General features: G+C 44.3%; 1 protein-coding gene across 3 annotated transcripts in view; it reads right to left on the bottom strand.

Moving 5' to 3' along the window:
• KCNIP4 (potassium voltage-gated channel interacting protein 4) overlaps positions 1–21974 on the bottom strand; it is a 764317-nt gene that overhangs the window by 316633 nt on the left and 425710 nt on the right. The gene's annotated exons all lie outside the window — the stretch shown is intronic.

Raw genomic sequence — 21974 nt, 5'->3', positions numbered from 1 at the left:
TAAAACTGTACAAGTTGCAATCTCTGCTGATTTTAAGCAACTTGTTTCAATGAGAAGATCCAGCCTAACCGATAGAGAATGTTTTATATCACAGTATATGTTAGAGTGCCTCTCAGCCCAGAATACACTGACAGCTGTGACCAGTGGAAGTCTCATGCTAGATTGCCCTTGATATAACAGAGAGGGGGCAGCTTGCAAACACATTCTCTGTAAGGGCCTAGGACTCCGGCATGCCCTCCCAAGCCTGGTCCGAAATAGCCCAGATTTGCTGACTTTCAAGGTACACTCTTCAAAGACCAGCTGAAACAAGCAGCGAGAGAGGGGTACAGGCTGATGAATGGGAGTGTTAGTATTATGTTACATTCTACTGCCTGCGGAAAGGGTGATCTGATTCAACTGGATTTAGTTTTTGTAATTTTAAATAATCTACAAGGCTCTCAGATCCTGCACATGGGCACTTTTTATATCTTCTAAATCAAAAGAAAAAACAGTTTTCTCTGCTGAATTTATGTAATGAGGACAATCACATTTCCCAAAAATGGACACTAATATATATAGTTTCCAATTTAGATTGCGTCAGCTCAGGTATTTTGTTCAAAAAATTATTCTTACCATAAACACACTTTGAACAATATCAGTTTTTAAAATTACAGTTAGTATCTCTGAATTTAGGATGCCAACCATCTAGCTGTAAAGTGACAATTTTTATAGGAAGTGGATCTGGCGCTGCTCATATTGAAATCAATAGCAAAACACAAGATATAGTAAAATTTGAACCAGGCCTTAGGGCTGGGAGCCTTTTGTAGAAGGCTAACCACCTCAGTATGTGCTCTCATAGGATAATTATTTTGATTATGCAGCTACTGCTGCCAGTCTATCACCTCTGATCAGGGCCAGTACAACCATTTAGGTGACCTAGGCGGTCGCCAAGGGCGCTAAGATTTGGGGGGCGTCATTTTCTTCGGCAACGACTGTGGCGGCTGGATCTTTGGCCGCCCCAGTTGCCACCGGCATTTAGGCAGAGGGAGCTAGGGCAGGGGAGCGCGGGGAGAGCCGCCTACAGCAAGTAGGGGGGGGGGCGGCCCGCAGGGGAACTCCCCACCCCAGCTCACCCCTACCCCGCCTTCTCCCTGAGCACGCCATGGCTGCTTCACTTCTCCTGCCTCCCAGGCTTGTGGTGCCTAAGCTGATTGGCACCTCAAGCCTGGGAGACGGGAGAAGTGAAGCGGCGACAGTGTGCTCGGGGAGGAGGCGGGGCAGGGGTGAGCTGCTTCATTTCTCCCGCCTCCCAGGCTTGCAGTGCCTAAGCTGATTGGCACCGCAAGCCTGGGAGGCAGGAGAAGTGAAGCAGCAACGGCGTGCTCGGGGTGGAGGCGGAGCAGGGGTGAGCTGGGGTGGGGGTGCCTCAGGATGGAGGATGGGGAGCTGCCGCGGGGGGGCGCCTCAGGGCGGAGAGGGGGAGCTGCTGTGGGGGGCAGGTGTGCCTCAGGGCAGGGGCTCGGGGACGGGGGAGGGCGCAAGGTGGAAGTTTCGCCTAGGGCGCGAAACATCCCTGCACTGGCCCTGCCTCATAAAGTCTATCTGCTGCTGGCTTTTATTAATTCCTTGCCATACAATTTGTGTGAGTAGATACACAAGGTGGGGAGGTAACATTTTATTGGACCAAAATCTATTGTTGAAAGAGACAAGATTTCAAGCTTGAAGAACACTTCTGTGTAATTCAAAAACACGTCTCTTTCACCAGCAGAAATTGGTCCAATAAAAAAGGTTTCCTTCCCACCTTGTGTCTCTAATATCCTGGGACCAACACAGCTACAAGAACTCTGTAGGCATCCTAGTTAGACTCACTTCTTTATGAAGGAGATGTGATGGGCATTGCAACCACATTCAGTATCTCTGGGGATCAAACTGTGTATAATGTTTAAACCACAAAAACCTCAAAAAGCCATTGGGCCAAATAGCATGATCAGTAGAATATTCAAATCCTTAATCAATACAGGTAATGTGTATTTCTGTCTCACTGTTGGGGTGTTAACTGCAAAAACTGGAATCACTAGGGGGTGATTAACGCAAACAAGCCCAGCTTTGAAACTTGCCTTCCTGGACAAAAAACACAGGGCTTCTTTCTGATCCAGCAAATGGACATGAACTTTTGTCCTAGGGCCCCCAATCCTCCTTAAGGGTTTGAAAGACTTCGGTCTACCAGGGCCCCATAATACTGATGCATGATTTCCGGTACATTTGGTAAGCATGCAGGATCCCTTATTTAGGTTATGGATTTTGTGGGGTACGTTTTCTATATGATGCTTTTACCCTAAGAATAAATGTACTCTTCTGAGAAAGAGCTGTGTGGTAACTGGTAAAAAGACAGTCATTGTCCTCAGAAAGAAAGCACAATATAGGTGCTGGCTGTAGGCAGACTGGGGATATCACAATGTATAGCAAGGGGCTGTGTAGCCTTATAACCCACAGTCAGAAGGGAATGGGACATGGGTCCCTGCCCAGACACAGGTGACTGCTGAAGGTCTGAGACCTGACTGGTCACTCTTGGATTGGACCATGGAGATGAGATATAGGTGGAGTTACCTAAAACTGTGACAATAGCTTTTTATTAATTCCTTCCCATATGACCTGTGAGAGTCTATTATGCATGCATGCACACACAAGAGTGTGCACGATGTTATACAGCTACATAAATGTTTAAATAAGACAGACAAGGTAGGTGAGCTAATATCTTATTGATCTAATACATATCAAATAAGAGGTATTACCTCACCTACCCTGTGTCTTTTATATCCTGGGACTACATGGCTACAATACCACTTCCAACAAACAGATGTTTAATTAGCAGGAGCTTAAGATGGCCACATTACTGTTCATGTTTGAGTATACATGTAAATATAGAAGAAGATATTACATCCAACAGCAATAACTGCAGACCTAACTAGAATCTGCAATACTACCTCCATCTTTGCTATTTTGAAAAATTAAGCACAAACATATTAAATGATACAAAATTGTAGGACTCAAGAAAGTTAAACTTTCTTGTAGTTTCACTAACTCACTCATCAACCAAAATCATGCAAAATTGCCTAGAAAGGTAACTGTCAAGCTTTTATTTTTATTAAAATTCTCAGTCACCTTAGATAAATACAAATAGCTATTCTTCAAATGCTTGAGAACCGTCACAAATATTTTCATAAAGTTTGTTATGAAGAACATTTTATATATGCTTATGGTTCTGTAATTATTTGTTTTCCATGTGGTTTCCTTTTGCTCATTTCAAGGTCAATAGTATATCAGAAACTTATGAAAAGCATGAGCATCTAGTGAATGCCTTACAGTTTCAATACTCAGTTGGGAATGGGCCACATCCACCATGACTGAATTGGCTTCGTTAGCACTGACCCCCCACACTTGGTAAGGCAACTCCCATCTTTTCTTGTGCTGTATATTTATACCTGCTTACTTTTTTTCACTCCATGCATCTGATGAAGTGGGTTATAGCCCACAAAAGCTTATGCCCAAATAAATTTGTTAGTCTCTAAGGTGCCACAGGGACTCCTCGTTGTTTTTGCTGATACAAACTAACATGGCTACCCCTCTGAAATACTCAGTATGATTCTTCTTCAGTGAAAAACAGGGTGTTTAATTTGACAGATTACTTGGGACTGTTTTTAACTGATTATCATATTAAAAACATGTTATTTCCAGGTTAAAAGAAAAACTAAAACTTGTACTGTAAAACTGGAATAATTTGACGGATGACTGAGGCCAGTCCAGTTCAAACATTATTATTAGAACTTCTGTTGAGGGTTTGCTACATGACAGCATAATAAAAGACTAGAACAAAAATCCAGCATAAGACCATGTTATATACATTCTTTGCTATTATCCACCAAAGAGCATTTGGCAGATGTATCATGAGATTCTGTACCTTTGAAAACCTTAAGCTTCTCTTACTGTGTATTTTTTAATGTTTTTTATAATTTAGTTTGACTCTGTCTTCTTGCTTACTAGGGTTTACCTCATACTGTACCTTAAAATGTTGAGTTTCATGTTCTGAAATTATCAAAACTATTAAACCAACTTTAATAAAGTCTTTTCTAATAAACTTAATAAGCAGAGAAAAATGTTAGTATAAATTTGGTTGCTTTCATCAGTTTACAATAATGCCAAAAAAAAGACTTAAGACGTATATGCTACAGAAGGGCTTCAATGCACAAGTTTTTACCTTCATTGTGTTATGCAGTGCCATTAGGAAAAATACAAGTTGGCACCTTGGGTGAATAAAAAAGAAAACCAGAAACATTATATTAGTCTTTTTATTTGATATGGTATCACTAAACACTTAGTGATGTCATATCAAATATAATGATCAATACCAAATGGCCAAAACTCACCTTAACAGACTTGGACAAGTGGTGGGTATTGACTGACTAGAATACCATAGTGGATTCTGAAGTCAAATTATATCTAGTTCTGAAACTCTGTAATTAGGCATTAATAATTGATAACAGTTCCTCTTCAAAAGAAGTTACAAACTAATGAGCAGTGATGGGTAAACTGCCCAAGTGTTAGAGTTGTGATTTGGCTCCACTATGCAAGATAGTGATAATTCTACCCACTCTAAAAACTCAGATACTTATCCAGAATACAAGGACCTCTTGGGTCAGAAAAACTGGCTTGGAAATCTCATGAGAAAAATCTTTGAGATTTTTCAGTTCTCCCAGAGTATTGCCAAAGCAGCAGGAAGCAAGAAAATCCTGTTTTTCGTAATTTGACATCTCCTTTTCTCGTTACACCTCAAAAGTGTGCAGCTGTTAGCAAAACAAAGCAAATAAAAAGTAAACCAAAATGGGGAAAAGTTAATTTGGTTCAGTTCAACATGATTCTTATTTTATCCAAACTGCTTAACCCATGGCTTGTCCTACATTTGTAGAAGTCCTCTGTGAAGTAATGTGACAGAGCCATATTTAGTTCCTGCCTGAGCCCTTTTTGCTAATTCCTGTTTACGGTCTCTCCAGAGTTTGGGCTTTGACACTTCATACCTAAATTTAAAATGGACCCATTTACTCAGCCTAAAAGGTAGGAAGGATCTGCACATAGTGAGTTGCAGAGGTCCACAGAAGCTGTGTGGTCTCCAGCAAGTGCAACTGCAAACGTTGGTGAGGTCTCCATAAAGTGCAAGACCTTTCAAAGCATCAAGTTTAGGGGCTGTTGACCCTATTGTTCCTCCTCAAGATCAGTCTGGATGCATTCATTGTACTAATGGATTTTTAAAATGTCAGCAATTACTCAGTCTCAAAAGCCTTTAAACAAAGACAGAACCTAAAGTCCAGCAGGCTACAATAAAACTGCCTTATGGGTCTAAATGAATCTTCAAAAAGCAAGAAAATTCAGAAATAAGGCTAAAAATCTGGGCTGACAGTCCATGAAGTAATCATACTGATATTTAGATCTGCACTGCATCATATACAACATATACACAGTACACAGACTGCTTCAAAATGTGGACACGTTACCCTGATTAAAGTATTATCAGCTAACATTTTTATACTCAACTCTAAAATTATTAATGAGATTTTACATCATAACATTGACCACCAGCTTCAGAAATAAAGAAACCTCTGGGAAGAGCCACAGAAACTCAAACCAGCAGGAGATACAGAGGAACAAGCCAACAGGGACCTTAAGACATATGTCCTACTGGTTTCTCCAGCTTTTGCTCCCCCCCGCACTGTGTGCTTGCCTCCCCGCAGCCCCTTCCCTATGCCAAAACTTTACTTTGCATTACTTTACCTGCCCCTCCATGCTGCTCTTCTTCCATCCCATTACTCCCCTTACATATGCTCTACCCTGCCTCCCTTCCCTTCTTTTGTCTCTGTTTTGATAATCTCCTCTGAACAAAACCTCACTTTAAAAATAAATTTTAAAAAAGGCCCCAAAATATCCTGGAACATAGGTGCTGGAACCAGGGGTCCTTGAAGTGCTGTTGCACCCCCAGGCTTGAAGTGGTTTCCATTATATACAGGGCTTACAGTTTGGTTCAATGGCTCTCAGCACCCCTACTATACAAATTGTTCCAGAACCACTGTCCTGGAATCAGTGTGACATTTTCAGACTACCACACTGTTCTGTCTGCTTGCAAGTTATATCTCTGCTTCCCCACCCTTCATTTGTGATGTCTATTTGGAATGTAATCTTTTCAAGCCAGTGACTGTTTCCTACCTGATGATTTTATACAGCAAAGTCCTGATCTTGATTGAAGCTCTTAGATGTCACACTAATACAAATCAGTGAATAATGACATAATTCTGTACCGACATTACACATAGAATAACTGTTAAACACATTAAGGTTGCATGTCAAGCACTCAAAAGTTTGACATTTCCTAACAGTTCTGGCTGAAATTTAAAAAAAAATTAAATTAAATAAATCAGCATTACACCCAGCATGGAAAATTTCGGCCGAAATGGCTGAAGTCTGGAAGAGTTATAAGGGAGTGAAAACAGGTCTTATAAAGGGAAATGTTGAGTAATCTTAATAATAAAGCAGTACTACCAATCTCATCTATAATTCTATATTATACACCAAAGTTGAAATCCCAGCCCTCGTTAAAGTCAATGACAAAACTGCCAACTGGGTCAAGATTTTACCCTAAGCATCTATGCTGCCAAACAAAAAGCAGGAATGCTTTTGTTTAATGTGACTACTACCATCCGTAAGAAATGAGGATGACATAAGAAGCACTTTATTTAAAATAGCTAACTCATCTTTAGCACTTTCACATAGTCAAATATACTAAACAGAGAGAGGATTAAAATTATTTTCAAATGAAGGAGAAGTACAAATGACTTTACCAGTACCCAGGATTTGGCAGCTAGTGATTAAATTATAATACAAAGTGTTTTCAGTAAATACATATTCATGGTAATCATACAAGATATTTACACCCAGTTTAGAAGCTGGAATAGGGCCAGATTCCTGAAAAATTTTGCAAGGGCAGGCTCAGGATTAGGTCATTATAAAGTATATCATTGGTGCTCTCTGCTGGTCAAAAGGGGGAAAAGTACAGTATATGCATCTCTCATGTGTGAATAGGAACAGGAAATATTTTAGCAGTTATACCCCAGTCTCAATCATAAAATGTTTTATGTAATGTGATTTTTCCCCATGATATACTGTTCATCAGTATCCTTCAGACCAACAAAAATAATAATAAATGCAGTCAATCAGTGACCTGTGGATACATACAGCCACTATATAGCTTACTGGCTGCCACATTTGCACAATTTATCATCAAATAGTAAGTGGTGTCAACTCAGGTTCCAAATCTACCTGTCCCAAAATTCAGATTCATGCATAAAAGCAGCATTAGATCTCTCAAATCAGGTCATTAGGTGTATGATTCCCTGATCTTTACACAATTCAAACTTTTGGAGGGTGTAAAAACATGATACACAAAATTAGATAATTTTGATTGCCTACATTTAGACATGATTACTTGAAGGTAGAGTAGAATATTGGAACAGAGGCTCAATCTGGAGATTAAAGGGCAAAATTTTGTCTATTTTAGGTTCTTAATGTTCACTGAAATTAACAGTATTTTAATAAAAAACCTGGTCCCTCCTTTGCATACCATGTCCTACCATAGAAAACATAGGCCCTAATCCTACACTGAGATTCTCTAGCACAGACTCTTGCACCTGTATAGTATTGCACCAAAGTCAAATAAGTTTGGTTTTGTTTCCTTATAACATTTTATTGTTTTTATTTGTATGGGATTTTAAATTATTTGGCTTTATATTTTATTTATATTCAGATAACCATATGAAACAAATCAGCTATGTGAAAGAAAAATGCTTTTGTTTTCAATATTTTTATGTTGACTTAATCTTTTAAAGAACACAAACAAGTAATCAAGAGTGCATTTATAGAAATAAACATGAACTGACAAGGGGACTGAAAAGAGAACTGTTCAGAAGCCAAATCAGAGTAACCAGCTGAGAATTCCTAATTTGCGTAAATAGCATATAAAGTATCCAGAGTTTGAGACTGAAAATCATTGCAGATCTATAGAATTCAGGAACTGAAGGGGACCAAACATGCTTCCACTGAAGCAAGACTGGCTTCATGGACTCTCAGACTGCAAAGAGCAGGAAATGGAGAATTAAAAGATTTAAGACACAAATATGACAGACTGTAAAGTGTATGGAAGAAACTTTTAAGGAGCTTGGATTTGGAAGAACCTGTGTTGTTTCTAGATTTGACATCAGGGAATTAAGAGCTGATTGTTTCCTAAACCTTAAAAGATTGGTATTGTTGGAAATATGGGAAACAATTATAGATTTACCAGACCAGACAGAAGAACATAAGAATGGCCGTCCTGGTCAGACCAAAGGTCCATCCAGCCCAATATCCTGTCTGCCGACAGTGGCCAATGCCAGGTGCCCCACAGTTAATGATCAAGTGATCTCTCTTCTGACATCCATCTCCACCCTCTGACAAACAGAGGCTAGGGACACCATTCCTTAGCCATCCTGTCTAATAGCCATAAATTCATGGAGGTTAATTCCATTAATCTAATTCTCTTTTAAACCCTGTTATAGTTCTAGCCTTTACAACCTCCTCAGGCAAGAAGTTCCACAGGTTGACTGTGTGCTGTGTGAAGAACTTCCTTTTATTTGTTTTAAACCTGCTGCCCATTAATTTCATTTGGTGGCCCCTAGATCTTATATTATGGGAACAAGTAAAAAACTTTTCCTTATTCACTTTCTCCACACCACTTATGATTACCTTTATCCCAAAGTAAAATATCTTGGCTTGAAAGTCTGTGATTTTAACTGATTATTTTTACTTACAACTCTCTACCCGTTATTAAAGTTCAAGATGCAGCATTCCTAGTGGACATTTACTTCTATTAATAAATGACACATGAGAGTAACTAGAACATCCCAAACTTAGAGAAAGTAGGTTCCAGATTTAAGGAAGTAAAATATTAAAATAGACTGAATTAAAGTTTCTCTGTTGAGAAGTATTCTTCTCCGTCATAGCTTGACCTCTGACCTTTCTTTACATCAGAAGACTCCCTTGCCTGGGGTTGATGAATGAAGATGAAAAATTTCAAGGCTACTGTTTTGGGAGAAATATAAATGTTTTGAGTTTCTCATTTCTGAGCCAACAATCATTTGGCTTTTACTTTCAAGTGCTTCCTTGAGACCAACACGATCTTTGACTCCCACAAGAAACTTCCTACCTAAGTACGGTGAAGTACAGAGACATTTCGAGATAGCTGCTGCCTTTTAAAAAAAGTTATATCTGTACTGATTATTTTTCCATCCCTCCCTCCCTTTGTATGTTGCTTTTCTTGTTATTTCGTAAGCTCTTCAACACCAAGACTGTATACGTTTGGACAATGCCTATCACCTTGTGGTACTACCATAAATACATTATTAGTAATAGCTAGTTTCTGACAGCACCAGCAGCATAATAGGCACTGTACAAACACAAAACAAGGCACACAGTTGCTGCCTCAAAGAGCTTGCAAACTAGAAGACAAAATAGAGCTACGTTAGGAGATGGAGGTGCAAAATGCAAATAAAGTAGTCAAGCTGGTCACTGTATATGTTTTGAAGATGTATGAGAAAATCATTTTCTGTGTTTGTTAAGACGTATAGGATATTTCCAATTATGCCTCAAGCTTATCATCATTAATCCATAGTTTTGTGTTTTATTTTTTGTCATCAGAGTTGAACTGGGTCTTCAGGTGGGATTTTAATGTGGCTTTGTGGACCAATTGAGGAAAGGGTATTCTACTTTCAAGGAGTGGTGCAGAAGTATGTGTGGAGGAAAATGTGGGTGAAGCTGACAAATAGCATGAACCTGAAACAAGAAGCTTGATCTGTGTGTAGTGAAATGGGCAGCCAGTGGAGGGACTTCAGGGACTGAAGGTGGGTTTAGCATAGTTGAAGTGACAAACTATAAAGAGAAGGAAGGAATTTTTTTAAGGAACTAGGACTTGAAACAGCATGGCCTGCATTATGTCCTCATTTGACTTCAGGGAATTAAGAGTTGATCTTTTGCTAAGGCTCAAAGATTGGTATTGTTAGAAATATGAAAGATTATCTTAGTAGCAGCATTTTGTATAGGTTGAAATGGGCAATCTAAGTATTAAGGAGCATGTAGAGGAAGAAACATAACAGGATTTCTGAGCCCTTACTCTGTCACTGGCTCACCTGTTTAGGATCAGCCAAAACCTAGTCCAATTTATATTGTTGTACACTAGAAAGCTCTCTGGTGTCAATAATGACACATTTTAAATATTATTTCTAATATATTTTGTTAATATCTGGTCATTCAAAAGCACAAATAAGGCCAAAAACCAATTCAATCCTAATTTTGGCCAAATTACTCTTTGTGACGGAAGAGTAAGTCTGTCTCTTGTAGGAAGTAATACCCATTTCACCTCAGTCCCCATCCTTTTGGCTATTGAACACCATACCCTCTTCATGTCCAGCATGAACCTAACATACATATCCAAGCATCTGTACTATGACTTTCATTACTTCAAATCAGAAAGCATCTCATCAGCTAATACTGGTCAGAAAACTTTGTACATATACAGAATCTTGATAATTTCCAAATTCAAACATCTTTAAAACCCTGGTGTATTGTTTGCCTTTAATTTTAATTCTCCTTTATAAAAAAAGACTAAGTTATGGTAGTCCTTAATAGAGTAGTCCTAATGGGCAAGTATTACTTAGAATGAGTTCAAGTTGCAAAGTCAGGCTCAAAACAAGGCAATCAAATTACCACATGGTGAAAACCGCGTCTCTTTCACCAAAGCATTTACCTGCAAAATGGGGCAATTTTACATTCTGATATCTGCCCCAATCAGTATTTTAAAAAAAAGATTAAACATAGAGCTCCTTTGACAAGTCACATCAAATATAAGATCTGTACCTAGCAGGAAACTTCAGCTCAATTTGTTTAATTAATAAAATCAATGTATTTAGCAGAGTACAGAAATATGAATTATTTATGCCTTGATCCAAACCTCACATTTTTCCTCAATGGAAAATCTCAGCACTTATAAAATGACACATCTAGATAGAGTCTGGGAGTACATACATTAAACTGGCTTTGAGCATGTAGCATTAAAAGAATTGTCAGCTAAAGAATAAATTCCCAAATGGCTTAAGGAGCTTTAACTTGAGGTCACAGCAATCCATTTTATGATAATCAAACAGGATGCAAAAAACCATTTTGTGATTTCTGTGCCTCTATTTTCTTAAACTCCATGTGAGATTAAGGAGATTATGAAGAGATACTGGAATATCTGAGCTAATGGCTGATGCATTGTTGCAATGGAAAATGTCCATTTTTATATTACAAAGCTAACTCGGTTTCACTTGGCTGTACAGATCATTAATGATTATTAAAACATGCTTGTCTAGAGTGAATAAAGATTAACATTTTCTTCTTGCAATAAAATGTTTTGGTGTAGTCTCAAGACATGGAAGCCTGTATTTCAAAACCAGTTTCCTGAAAACTGCCTATTAGTTATTTTTAAATTTAATATGAGCATCAAAACCCAGATCCAAACACTTCTGAACTTTGAGGTGTGAAGGATTCAAAGTCTAAACAGGATCAGGATCCAAATTTTGTGCCCAGCTCCCAGCTTTGTAATGTGAATCACTACAATTCTGGATCTGAACACGACAGAAGTTTAAAGTCTTCATAGTCTGGATTAAAGAGTTACAGCTCAGGCCTGTCTCTTTTAAATAACAAAAGTACTTGAGGTGACTTCCAGTTTCCCATAAAGAAGCTCTGAATAGATTTTACTAGCACATACTAGTTGCCATATCATTTAAGCAAGTTAATTTCAAACTAAGTCAGCAAAGAAGCTTATTGTCGTCATTCTTGTCTTTTCATCATGGTGGTTTGCTCTCATATCTAAAATTAATTGGAAGCTCTTTGGGACATGGACCACAGGTAGAAACACCTAGCACATTTTAGGGTGCTGAAAAATTAAAAAATAAGAATAGTTGCAGTTCTACAATATCTTTCATTCAAATATCTGAAAGTACTTTTCTGCTCAACATCTCTGTAAGAAAGGAAAGTATCATTATATCAATTTGAATGACAATTAAATGGAGACAAATTAAAATCAAAATGTCCAGAAATGACCATTGAGTGCCTAACTTGAGACAACCTGGCCTTGATTTTCAGTGACAATGAACTCACCACTTCTCCCATTCTCATTGACTTCAATTGGGAGCTGTGGGTGTTCAAAGCTGAAAATCAGGCCCAAGGTATATCTATCTGGGCACCTAAAAACCTGAAATGACCCAAAAATCAATGGTCCCTTTTGAAAATATCAGCCAAAGTGACAGTGCCAAAGCTGGAATGGAAATTAACAATCCTTTTAACTCCAAGTCCAGTATTGTAACAACTAGATAAGCTCTCCTCTAAAAACAAAGTACACTGCAAATGGAACTCAAACATCTGAATGCACCATACAGTAAATAGGACATACAAAAATAAAATAGGTATGTAGCGGGGTGGTCACCCCTGAAGGGGTTAAAGCAGCCCTGGAGAGGGCTGTGGCAGAGAAGCTGGGCTGATGGGGAAAGCAGCCACAGCCGTAGCCAGTGCAACCAGGGCCCAGCTGGCCCTTATAAGAGGGCAGTGGGCCAGAAAGACACACACTCTCTCTAGCCCTTTGAAGGACCTGGCTGCCTGGGAAGCTGAGGAGGGTACCTAGGGAGGAGCAGTGCTGGAGAAGGGGAGAGGGAGCTGGGGCGCTCCAGCCTAGCAAAGCCGCAGGCTGAGTTAAAGGGTACTAGGGCTGCAGGGGGGCAGCCCAGATATAGGCAGAGGCAGCTGGTCCAAACCCCCGTGCCAGTGATGAGTGGTTTATAGACAGTCTGCCCCAGTACACGGGGGTTATATGATGACTGGCAGTAGCCACTGAGGCAAGGGGGGTTAGAGGGTTGGGGGCTCCCCTGGGTTGGGAGAGCCAAACTGTGGGTTACTGGTGGGGGCAGGACCAGGGAAGCAGCCCTGACATAGAGGGCCACTGGGGTCCGGTAGGGACACGGGGGACCAGCTGCAGAGGGCGCTCCGGGCTGGGAAGAGCTAATTCCCTGGATGACCAGCAGGAGGCGCTGTGCTGGTGAGTCATCGCCCCACCACAAGGTAATACAAAAATATAAATGGCCAAGTTTAGCCTTTACTGATGGGTTTGTGACTGACAATTGTGATCTGCACAGTTCTTACAACCACTTGCTGCAGAAACTAGTGCAACTCCCTTTGTGGTTCAGATCCAGTCTCAGTGCCTTTAATTTAAAAACAAAAAAAAATAAAAAGATGCCACAAAAATAATTTTGATTACAGTGGCGTTGTAGACAACACACCTTATTCCCCTAATGTTTCTTTTTGCTTTCCCAGTGTGTAACTGAGATAGAAGACTCAGGCTCAATCCAGGTAAGATGGAGGGTATGCAATTTAAGGAACTGGCCAGGGATCTGACCTTAAACTCAACTGCGGGTATCTGTCCTCTGTTTGTCAAGGTGGTTTGCAATCTGCTCCTGGCTTCTCAAATAGCAGTAATTTCCAGAAATGCTTGCCCCTCCCCATTCTTTAACTGGTCAAAGTGATTGCACCCCTTCTTCTCAATGTACTCCTTACCTTGATCATCTATTCCTTTGTCACTTTCAGAATATTTCAGCATGCTACATTTGGTATTATCCTGAAGTCCCATCAGGAAGCTGCAGCTATTGCATAAAGTAGTGGCCCATCTTCTAGATTTACAAGACCACTGAAGGGATAGCATACTACTACTCTAACTTCACTGGCTGCCAGTTCACTTCTGGGTGCAAGCCAGGGTCTCTCTCATTATCTCTAAAGCTCTAAATAATCTGGGACCCAGGTATCTCAGAGGCAATATCCCTTCTTATGACTTGATACCTTGATAGGGCTGGTGGTAAGCACTTATCTGGAATTTACTCCTGAGATGGATTAATCCAAGCTGCCCGTTTCATCATCTGTATGTACATGACAACTTAATCCCCATTTGGTTAAACAAATAAGAAAGGGTTCTATCTACCATACTGATAATTAATCCTCACTTGCTTACCTATCCACCTTTAACCTCATGCTAGATAAGCCATCTATTGTGGAATTACAACGGGAGGCTGAAGCTTGGTATATGAGGAGGAGGCTGCGTGAAAAGCATTGTACTCTGGGTTACATTCAGTATAGGGAGTCCTTGGACTTACGACGCCCAATTTACGTCAGACACCACTTATGATGCTTTTCAATTGACTGCCCATTTTGCCCCTATGACACTTGTTTCACCCCTACGACGAAAGCTGGCAAGGAAAACAACACACATCACATGCTGAGCCTCAGCCAATCACTGATTTCACTGTTCACACTTTCTGACTTGGCTAAGCCTGGGGCCAATCAAAAACAAGTGGCAAGGCTACCCAGCAAAAAGCTACCCTGGCCATGGAAGCCAATCAGACAAGTGACTGCAAGGGACCCCCTTCCAGCTCCATTCATTATAATTCGACCACAAAGTTATTTACAAGCAACTCTGTAAAAAGCAAGCCCAATTCTGCATAGTATCTTGACGGCATTCTGAGCATCTGCCTGCTTTGCTGCCTGTCTCCCTGGCATTCTGCCCAGTCTGACTTAAGATGCCCAGTTGCTGTTCTTGGTGGTTCTAAAAAATAATAATAATAAAAAAAAATTTAAATGGCAGAAAAGCGTAAATCCAGTGCAGGTGATGTTTCTTCTTCTAAGAAACTCAGAACAATTACTATGGAAACAAAAATGGACATCATTAAGAAATCCGGAAAAGTAGAGACAGCAACTGAAATCAGCAGAGCTTTGGAAATCCCCCAAGACTATCGTGATCATCCTGAAAGACATAATCAGAATTCAGGAACATGTCAAGGGCTCAGCTCCTATGCAGTCAACTGTGATAACTAAGCAGCATGTTGGACTCATTGCTCAGGTTGAGAAACTGTTAATTGTTTGGCTGGAGGATCAAAATCAAAGCAACGCTCCTGTGAGCTTAGGCATAATTCAGGAAAAGGCTAGGAGTCCTTATGAAGAGCTAAAGAAACAAACAGTGGGGAGTTCTACTCATGAGCCCTTTAATACAAGCAGGGGCTGATTTATGCATTTTAAAGCCAGGGCCAATTTGCACAACATCAGGGTCTCAGGTGAAGCTGCCAGTGCTGATGAGGCAGCAGTAGCTCATGCTTTTCCTGACACATTGGCTAAAAATCATTGAGGAGGATGGCTATTGTGCTCATCAAGTCTTTAATGTTGACGAAACGGGGCTCTTTTGGAGAAGAATGCCATCAAGAACCTATATAGCCAAAGAGGAGAAATCCATGCCAGGGTTCAAAGCTGCTAAGGATAAGCTCACTCTTTTGCTCGGTTCAAATGCTGAAGGTGACTTTAAACACAAACCCTTACTTTTTTACTGGTGGGAAAACCCCAGGGTTTTCAAGGAATATTCCAAGTGATATGGAGATCCAATTCTAAGGATTTTTGAGGATTGGTTTAATCATCATTTTGTGCCAAGTGTCAGGAGCTATTGCAGCAACAACAATCTTCCATTTAAAGCACTGTTAATCCTCGACAATAGTCTTGGTCATCCAGCCATCCTTGACGACATGCATCCTGACATCAAAGTGGTATTTCTGTTCCCCAGCACCACCTTGTAGTTGGAACCCATGGACCAGGGCGTAATCACATCCTTCAAGGCCTACTATCTCAGGAGCACATTTGCCCAGGCCATCAGGGCAGCTGAGAAGCAAGGCAGACCAACTCTGAAGGAATTCTGGAAGGGCTTTCAACATGCAGTTAAGTACCTTGGTGATACACGGAATGAGATGAAACAATACCATCTGAATGGTATTTGGAAAAAATTGTGTCCTGACTTGATTCACAGACACTGTTGATGAGGTAACCAAATGAGGTTCCTTCTTGCCAGACAACTCCGACAGAGGGGAAGGAGGGCGGGATGTGGAATAGACATGAGCAACACATCTCAAAGAACACCAGTTACAGAACAGAAAAATGTCTTCTTCTTCGAGTGATTGCTCATGTGTATTCCACAACAGGTGATTCCAAGCTATGTCCATTGGAGGTGGGTAGGAGTTCACAAACTCTCGGGACGGAGCACAGCCCTGCTGAACCTGGCATCCTCCCTGGTTTGGGAGACGACCACATAATGCGAGGTGAAAGTGTGAACTGAAGACCATGTAGCAGCCCTACAAATGTCCTGGATGGGGACATGGGCAAAAAAGGCAGCCAATGAGGCCTGCGCCCTAGTCAAGTGTGCCCTCACAATTGACATTGGGGAGATTCCCGCCAGGTAATAACAGGTACGGATGCAAGATGGGATCCAGTTGGAGAGACGCTGAGTGGAGATCGGCCGACCCTTCATGTGTTCGGCTGAGGCAATGAACAGCTGTGAGGACTTTCAGACCAGTTTTGTCCACTCCAGGTAGAAAGCCACAGCCCATCACACATCCAGAGCATGGAGGTGGTGCTCCTCAGTGGACGCATGGTGCTTGGGGCAGAGGACCAGCAGGAAAATGTCCTGACCCACATGGTAGGCAAAGACCACCTTTGGGAGGAATGAAGGATATGGACGAAGCTGGACCTTATCCTTATGGAACACTGTGTACGGGGGCGTGAAGGTCAGGGCCCTGATTTCCGAGACCCGCCTAGCCGACATGATCGCCACCAGGAAGGCTACCTTCCACAAGAGGTGCAACCAGGAGCATGTAGCTAGAGGCTCAAACGGGGGGCCCGTGAAGAGGGCCAGCACCAGGTTCAGGTCCCATTGGGGGCCTGACATACGGGAAGAGAAGATCCGATTTCTTAAGGAATCGGTCAGTCATAGCATGGGAGAATACTGTGTGGCCCTGCACTGGCAGATGGAAGGCCGATATGGCCGCTAGGTGCACCTTGACTCACGAGGGTGCCAGGCCCTGGGCTCTAAGGTGAAGGAGCTAGTCCAGACTGAGCTGGATTGGGGTGGCCACTGGGGAAACACCCCGCTCGTCCACCCATCTGGAAAACTGAAACCACTTTGCCAAATATGCTCGGCATGTGGAGGGCTGCCTGCTTTCTAGGACGACGTGCTAACCCCCTTCCGAGCATGTCCTTTCCTCCCTACCTAACGATTTAGCAGCCACGCAGCGAGGTGGAGTGCTGCTAGGTTGGGGTGGAGGCAGCAGCCCTGGTCCTGGGAGAGCAGGTCCGGCGGGATGGCAACAGCCATGGTGGAGCGACTGCCAGGCCCATGAATGTCCCGTACCAATGCTGCCTGGGCCATGCAGGGGCAATCAGAAGGACCCGGGCCTTGTCTGACTTTATTTTTTCCAGGACCTTGCTGATCAGTGGGAACGGGGGAAAAGCACAGAGAAACTGGCTTGACCAGGACAGGAGGAAGGCATCAGAGATAGCGCCCTGTCCCAGGCCCCCTTTCTCCCCCCGAAGCAGAATCAGGGACTGCGACGGTTCTGCTGATTCGCAAACAGGTACACCTGGGGAGTTCCCCACTGTTGGAAAAGTCAGTACACCACCTCTGGATGAAGAGACCACTCATGCTGAGAAAAGAAGTCCCTGCTCAAGTGATCCGCCTGTGAGTTCCGGGCACCCAGTAGTTGGTAGGCCTGTAGGCAAATGTCTTGGGTTATACAGAAGCCCCACAGCCTGAAGGCTTCCTGGCAGAGGGCAGAAGATCTGGCCCCGCCTTGCCTGTTGATGTAAAACATCAAGGCCGTGTTGTCTGTGAGAACCCTGACCACCCGGCCCTCCAGGTGCAAGCAGAAGGCCATGCATGCCAGCCGCACTGTCCTGAGCTCCTTGACATTTATGTGGAGGGCCAGTCCTGCACAAACCATAGACCTTGGGTCTGAACATCCCCCACATGGGCTCCCCACCCCAGGTCCAATGCGTCGGACACCAGCTCCATCAACGGGGGCCTGCCTTAGAATGGGACCCTGTGGAGCATGTTCCCCGGGAAGGACCACCATCATAGGAAGGTGATCACCAGTTCGGGCACAGTGAGGACTTTGTCCATCCTGTCTCTGGCCTGAGAGAATGCCGAGGCCAGAGCTGGAGGGGTCTCATCCTGAGTCTGGCATGGTGGACCACATATGTGCACACGAATGTGTGAGCCAAGAGCTGGAGGCACGTTCTGGCTGTTGTCACTGGAAACCTTGTGACCATGTCAATGAGCCCCTTCAGGGTCTCAAACCTGTCCTATGGGAGGGAGGCTCTGGCCAACGTGGCAGCCAGGACTGCCCTGAGAAACTCTATGCATTGTACCGGGACTAACGTGGACTTGGAGTCGTTTATCAACAGGCCCAAAGTGGTGCACGTGGACAGAAGGAGCGCCACGTGATCCCGCACCTGTGACCAGGAGCTGCCCTTGACCAACCAGTTATCCAGATAGGGGAAGATCTGGACCCCACAGCACCTGAGGTAAGCCACCACCACCGACATACCACTTTGTAAATATCCTGGGGGCAGTGGACAGGCCAAACGAGAGGACCATACATTGGTAGTGCTCCTGCCCAACCATGAAACGGAGGAAGCGTCTGTACCCCTCAAATATGTGGATGTAGAAGTATGCGTCCTGCAGATCGAGGGTGGTGTACCAGTCCCCAGGATCCATGAAGGGAATGATGGAGGCCAGGGAGACCATGTGGAACTTGAGCTTCACCAGCCTGAGCCCCACTTTGGCCTTCGGAATAAGGAAATAGCAGGAGTAGTACCCTCTGCATGTGAACTCCACTGTCACCACTTCCACCACTCCTAGGCCAAGGACCCGCCCCACCTCCTGCTCGAGCAAAGCCTCATGAGAGGGGTCCCCCAAGAGAGACGGGTGGAGGGTGGTTGGGCAGGGTGGAGGTAAACTGGAGGGTGTAACCCCGGGAGACAGTGTTGAGGACCCATCGGTCCAAGGTCAACCGTGACCACTCCGGGAGGAAAGCACACAACCGGTTGGAGAAGGGAAACTTTATTGATCGTGGATCCCGGATGAGAACTGGCAGGGCGCCCCCAGGCGTCCTGTCAAAAATGCTGTTTCCCTGCCCGTTTGCCATTGGAGGACCCAGGCTTGGGGGCACATGGAGACTGCCTCTGCGGGCCCTTCATATAGTCCCACGACTTTTTATAAGCAGGCTCATATTTAGAGTGGGAGGCCTGGGCTGGAGTCTGCTGTGTCTTAAACTTAGGTTTAGCCAGAGCTGGAACATATAGGTCCAGAGTCTGAAGTATTGTGCAGGAGTCTTTCAGGAAATGCAGTTTTACATCAGTTTGTTCCACAAACAGAGCTTTGCCATCAAACGAGAGGCCCTGCAAGGAGGTCTGCACCTCACTGGCCAGCCCAGAGAGCAGGAGCCACAACGCCCTTCTCATGGATACCGCAGAGGCCATAGACGCTGCCTGCAGCGTTGCTCCCACAATCGCTGTACCCTCCTCCACCAGCACTTTGAATTCCTTCCTGTCATGTTCCTGGAGGGAGTCCTCGAACTTGGGCAAAGAGCCCCACATGTTGAACTCATACTGGCCCAGAAGAGCCTGATGGTTCGCCTCCTGTAACTGGAAGCTCGAGGACAAATAAATTTTTCTTCCAAATGAGTCGAGCCTCCTTGAATCTTTATTTTTCAGAGTAGGGGCTGGTTGGCCCTGCCACTCCCTGTGGCTGACCGACTCAACCACAAGGGAGTTAAGGGCAGAGTGGGTGTATAAGTATTCATGCCCCTTGGCAGGCACAAAATACTTATGTTCCACTCTCTTAGAGATGGGGGCCAACGAGGCTGGGGTTTGCCACAGGGCATTTGAAATTTTTGCCACCCCTTCGTGGAGAGGCAAGGCCACCCTGCTCGGTACGGAGGTGGACAGTACGTTAAACAGGAAGTCCGAGGGCTCCTCCACCTCCTCTGCCTGGAGGTTGAGGCTCGATGCCTCCCTTTTTAATAGTTCTTGGTGGGCCTTAGAGTCCTCCTGCTGGACAGAGGGAGAAGAGACCGTAATCACCTCATCAGGAGAAAGTGAGGAGGCCAGCGCCATACTTTGCGTGTCCAGTGGCACCGGGGATCCACCACCTAGTTGGTCTCTGGGAACAGTGCCGAGGATGTACATCCCATCGACTCCTTCCTCAGAGGTCAGGAGAGGGAGGCCAATGGCCCTTCTGAGGCTCCGGACACCAAGCGAACGGGGGTTGCATCAGGGACCACAGTGCCCACTGGTACAATTGTGCCAGCCACGAGGCCCCGTGCCACTGCATCTGCTGTGGAACTGGGGGAGAGGGCTGTTCAGCCTGGCTGGCCTGACCCATCGATGGACGGCTACAAAGGGAGGCTGGGCTGATGTACAATCTGCCACTGTTCCTGGATCGGAAGGAGCGGCGGCGACCCTGAGACTGCAACATGGAGGTCTGGTACCGTCGGTAACAGCTGCTCAGTGATCGGCTCCAACAGGCAGATCCGCGACAGCGACTTGCCAGCGATAGATACGCGGGGCTGCAGGAACGGTGCTGGGGCAGGGACCTGGAGCGAGATGACAAACGGAAACAGCGTAGACATTCGTGTCCCAACCAGCTACGATAGCCCCTCCAATATGAGGACCTTCGGCGGCATCTGCCTCAGTCCCCATCAGTGTTCAGTCCTTGAGGCAGAGCGGTGCCTGGAGTCTCAGTCAGACAGAATCCAGACAGACAACCTGGACTACGCATGGAATGGTTGCTGAGCGGCGAACGGCATCGGGAACGTTCCCTCAACCAAGACCAAGTTGGGGGGTGACTGCGGAGATCCCACTGGCAGCTTGCCTCTGGAGCATGGGGCCAACATTGGCAGTGTTCCTGGTACCAGCATGGACATGATGTCCCAGGTCGCCTGCAGGGCCTCCAGCATGGAGGGCATCCGGACATCTGGGGAAGCCTGCTCCAAATGGGCTGGGCTACTCCGCTCAACTTGAGTCAAAGGCCTGGAGGCTGATGGGGATTGAGGACTGCCCAACATGAGTCTAGTCTCTGCCCCAGATTTACTGAGGTGCCATGGTGGAGAAGGCCTCTTCTTAGCCTTCTTGGCATGCCCTGTGGACAGGGAGTGCTGCCGACTAGTAGAATGCGCCGGGGGGTCGCTGCGCACTGACATCGCGGTGCCCGGTGGCTACTCAGAGCAGCACACCAGAGTCGGGGTCAACGCCGACTCCATGAGGATAGCCCAGAGCCTAATGTCTGTCTCTCTCTCGGTCCGAGGCTTAAATGACTTGCAAATCTTACAGCGATTGCTGAGATGAGTTTCACCCAAACAGCATAAGCAGTCCGCGTGCAGATCGCTCACTGGCATCGGGTGCCTACAAGTGTCGCATGACTTAAAACCCAGGGCACAGGGCATGGCCCAGCCCAGGTGCACTAGCTAAACTAAACTAAAACTAATCGAGTACTGACTACAGGTCACATATATACTGAATGAATGTTCACAGCATGAATGTTCTGTGAACATTCATACTGAATTCACATATACTGAATGAACAAGAGTTCTGGGGACAAACTAAAGCAAAGCTGGAGCACCGCAGTTCCAAAGCACCTTCACTGGCGTCAAGAAGGAACTGAGGGTGGGGGGAGCATGCAGTGCCCCTTATACCATGCTATGGAGGCGCCACTCCAGGGGTTGCTAGGGGCGCTCCCCTATGGGTACTGCTAGGGGAAAAATTTCGACACCGGTGCACGATGAGCACGCACACCTACTGTGGAATACACATGAGCAATCACTCAAAAGAAGAAAACTGGGTTATTGTGGTGAAAATAGTGTATCAAGCCTTGGTTCAGGAACAAATCCTCCCTCTATATACCATTGATTCCTATGGGAAAAGTGATTTCGACTTACAACACAATTTGTTCCTCAGAATTGCATTGTAAGTCA

Source organism: Mauremys mutica, chromosome 5 (assembly GCF_020497125.1).
Source record: "Mauremys mutica isolate MM-2020 ecotype Southern chromosome 5, ASM2049712v1, whole genome shotgun sequence".
NCBI lineage: Eukaryota > Metazoa > Chordata > Testudines > Geoemydidae > Mauremys > Mauremys mutica.
The sequence above is the reverse complement of the archived record's forward strand: the minus strand, read 5'-3'. Positions and strand labels throughout refer to the sequence as shown.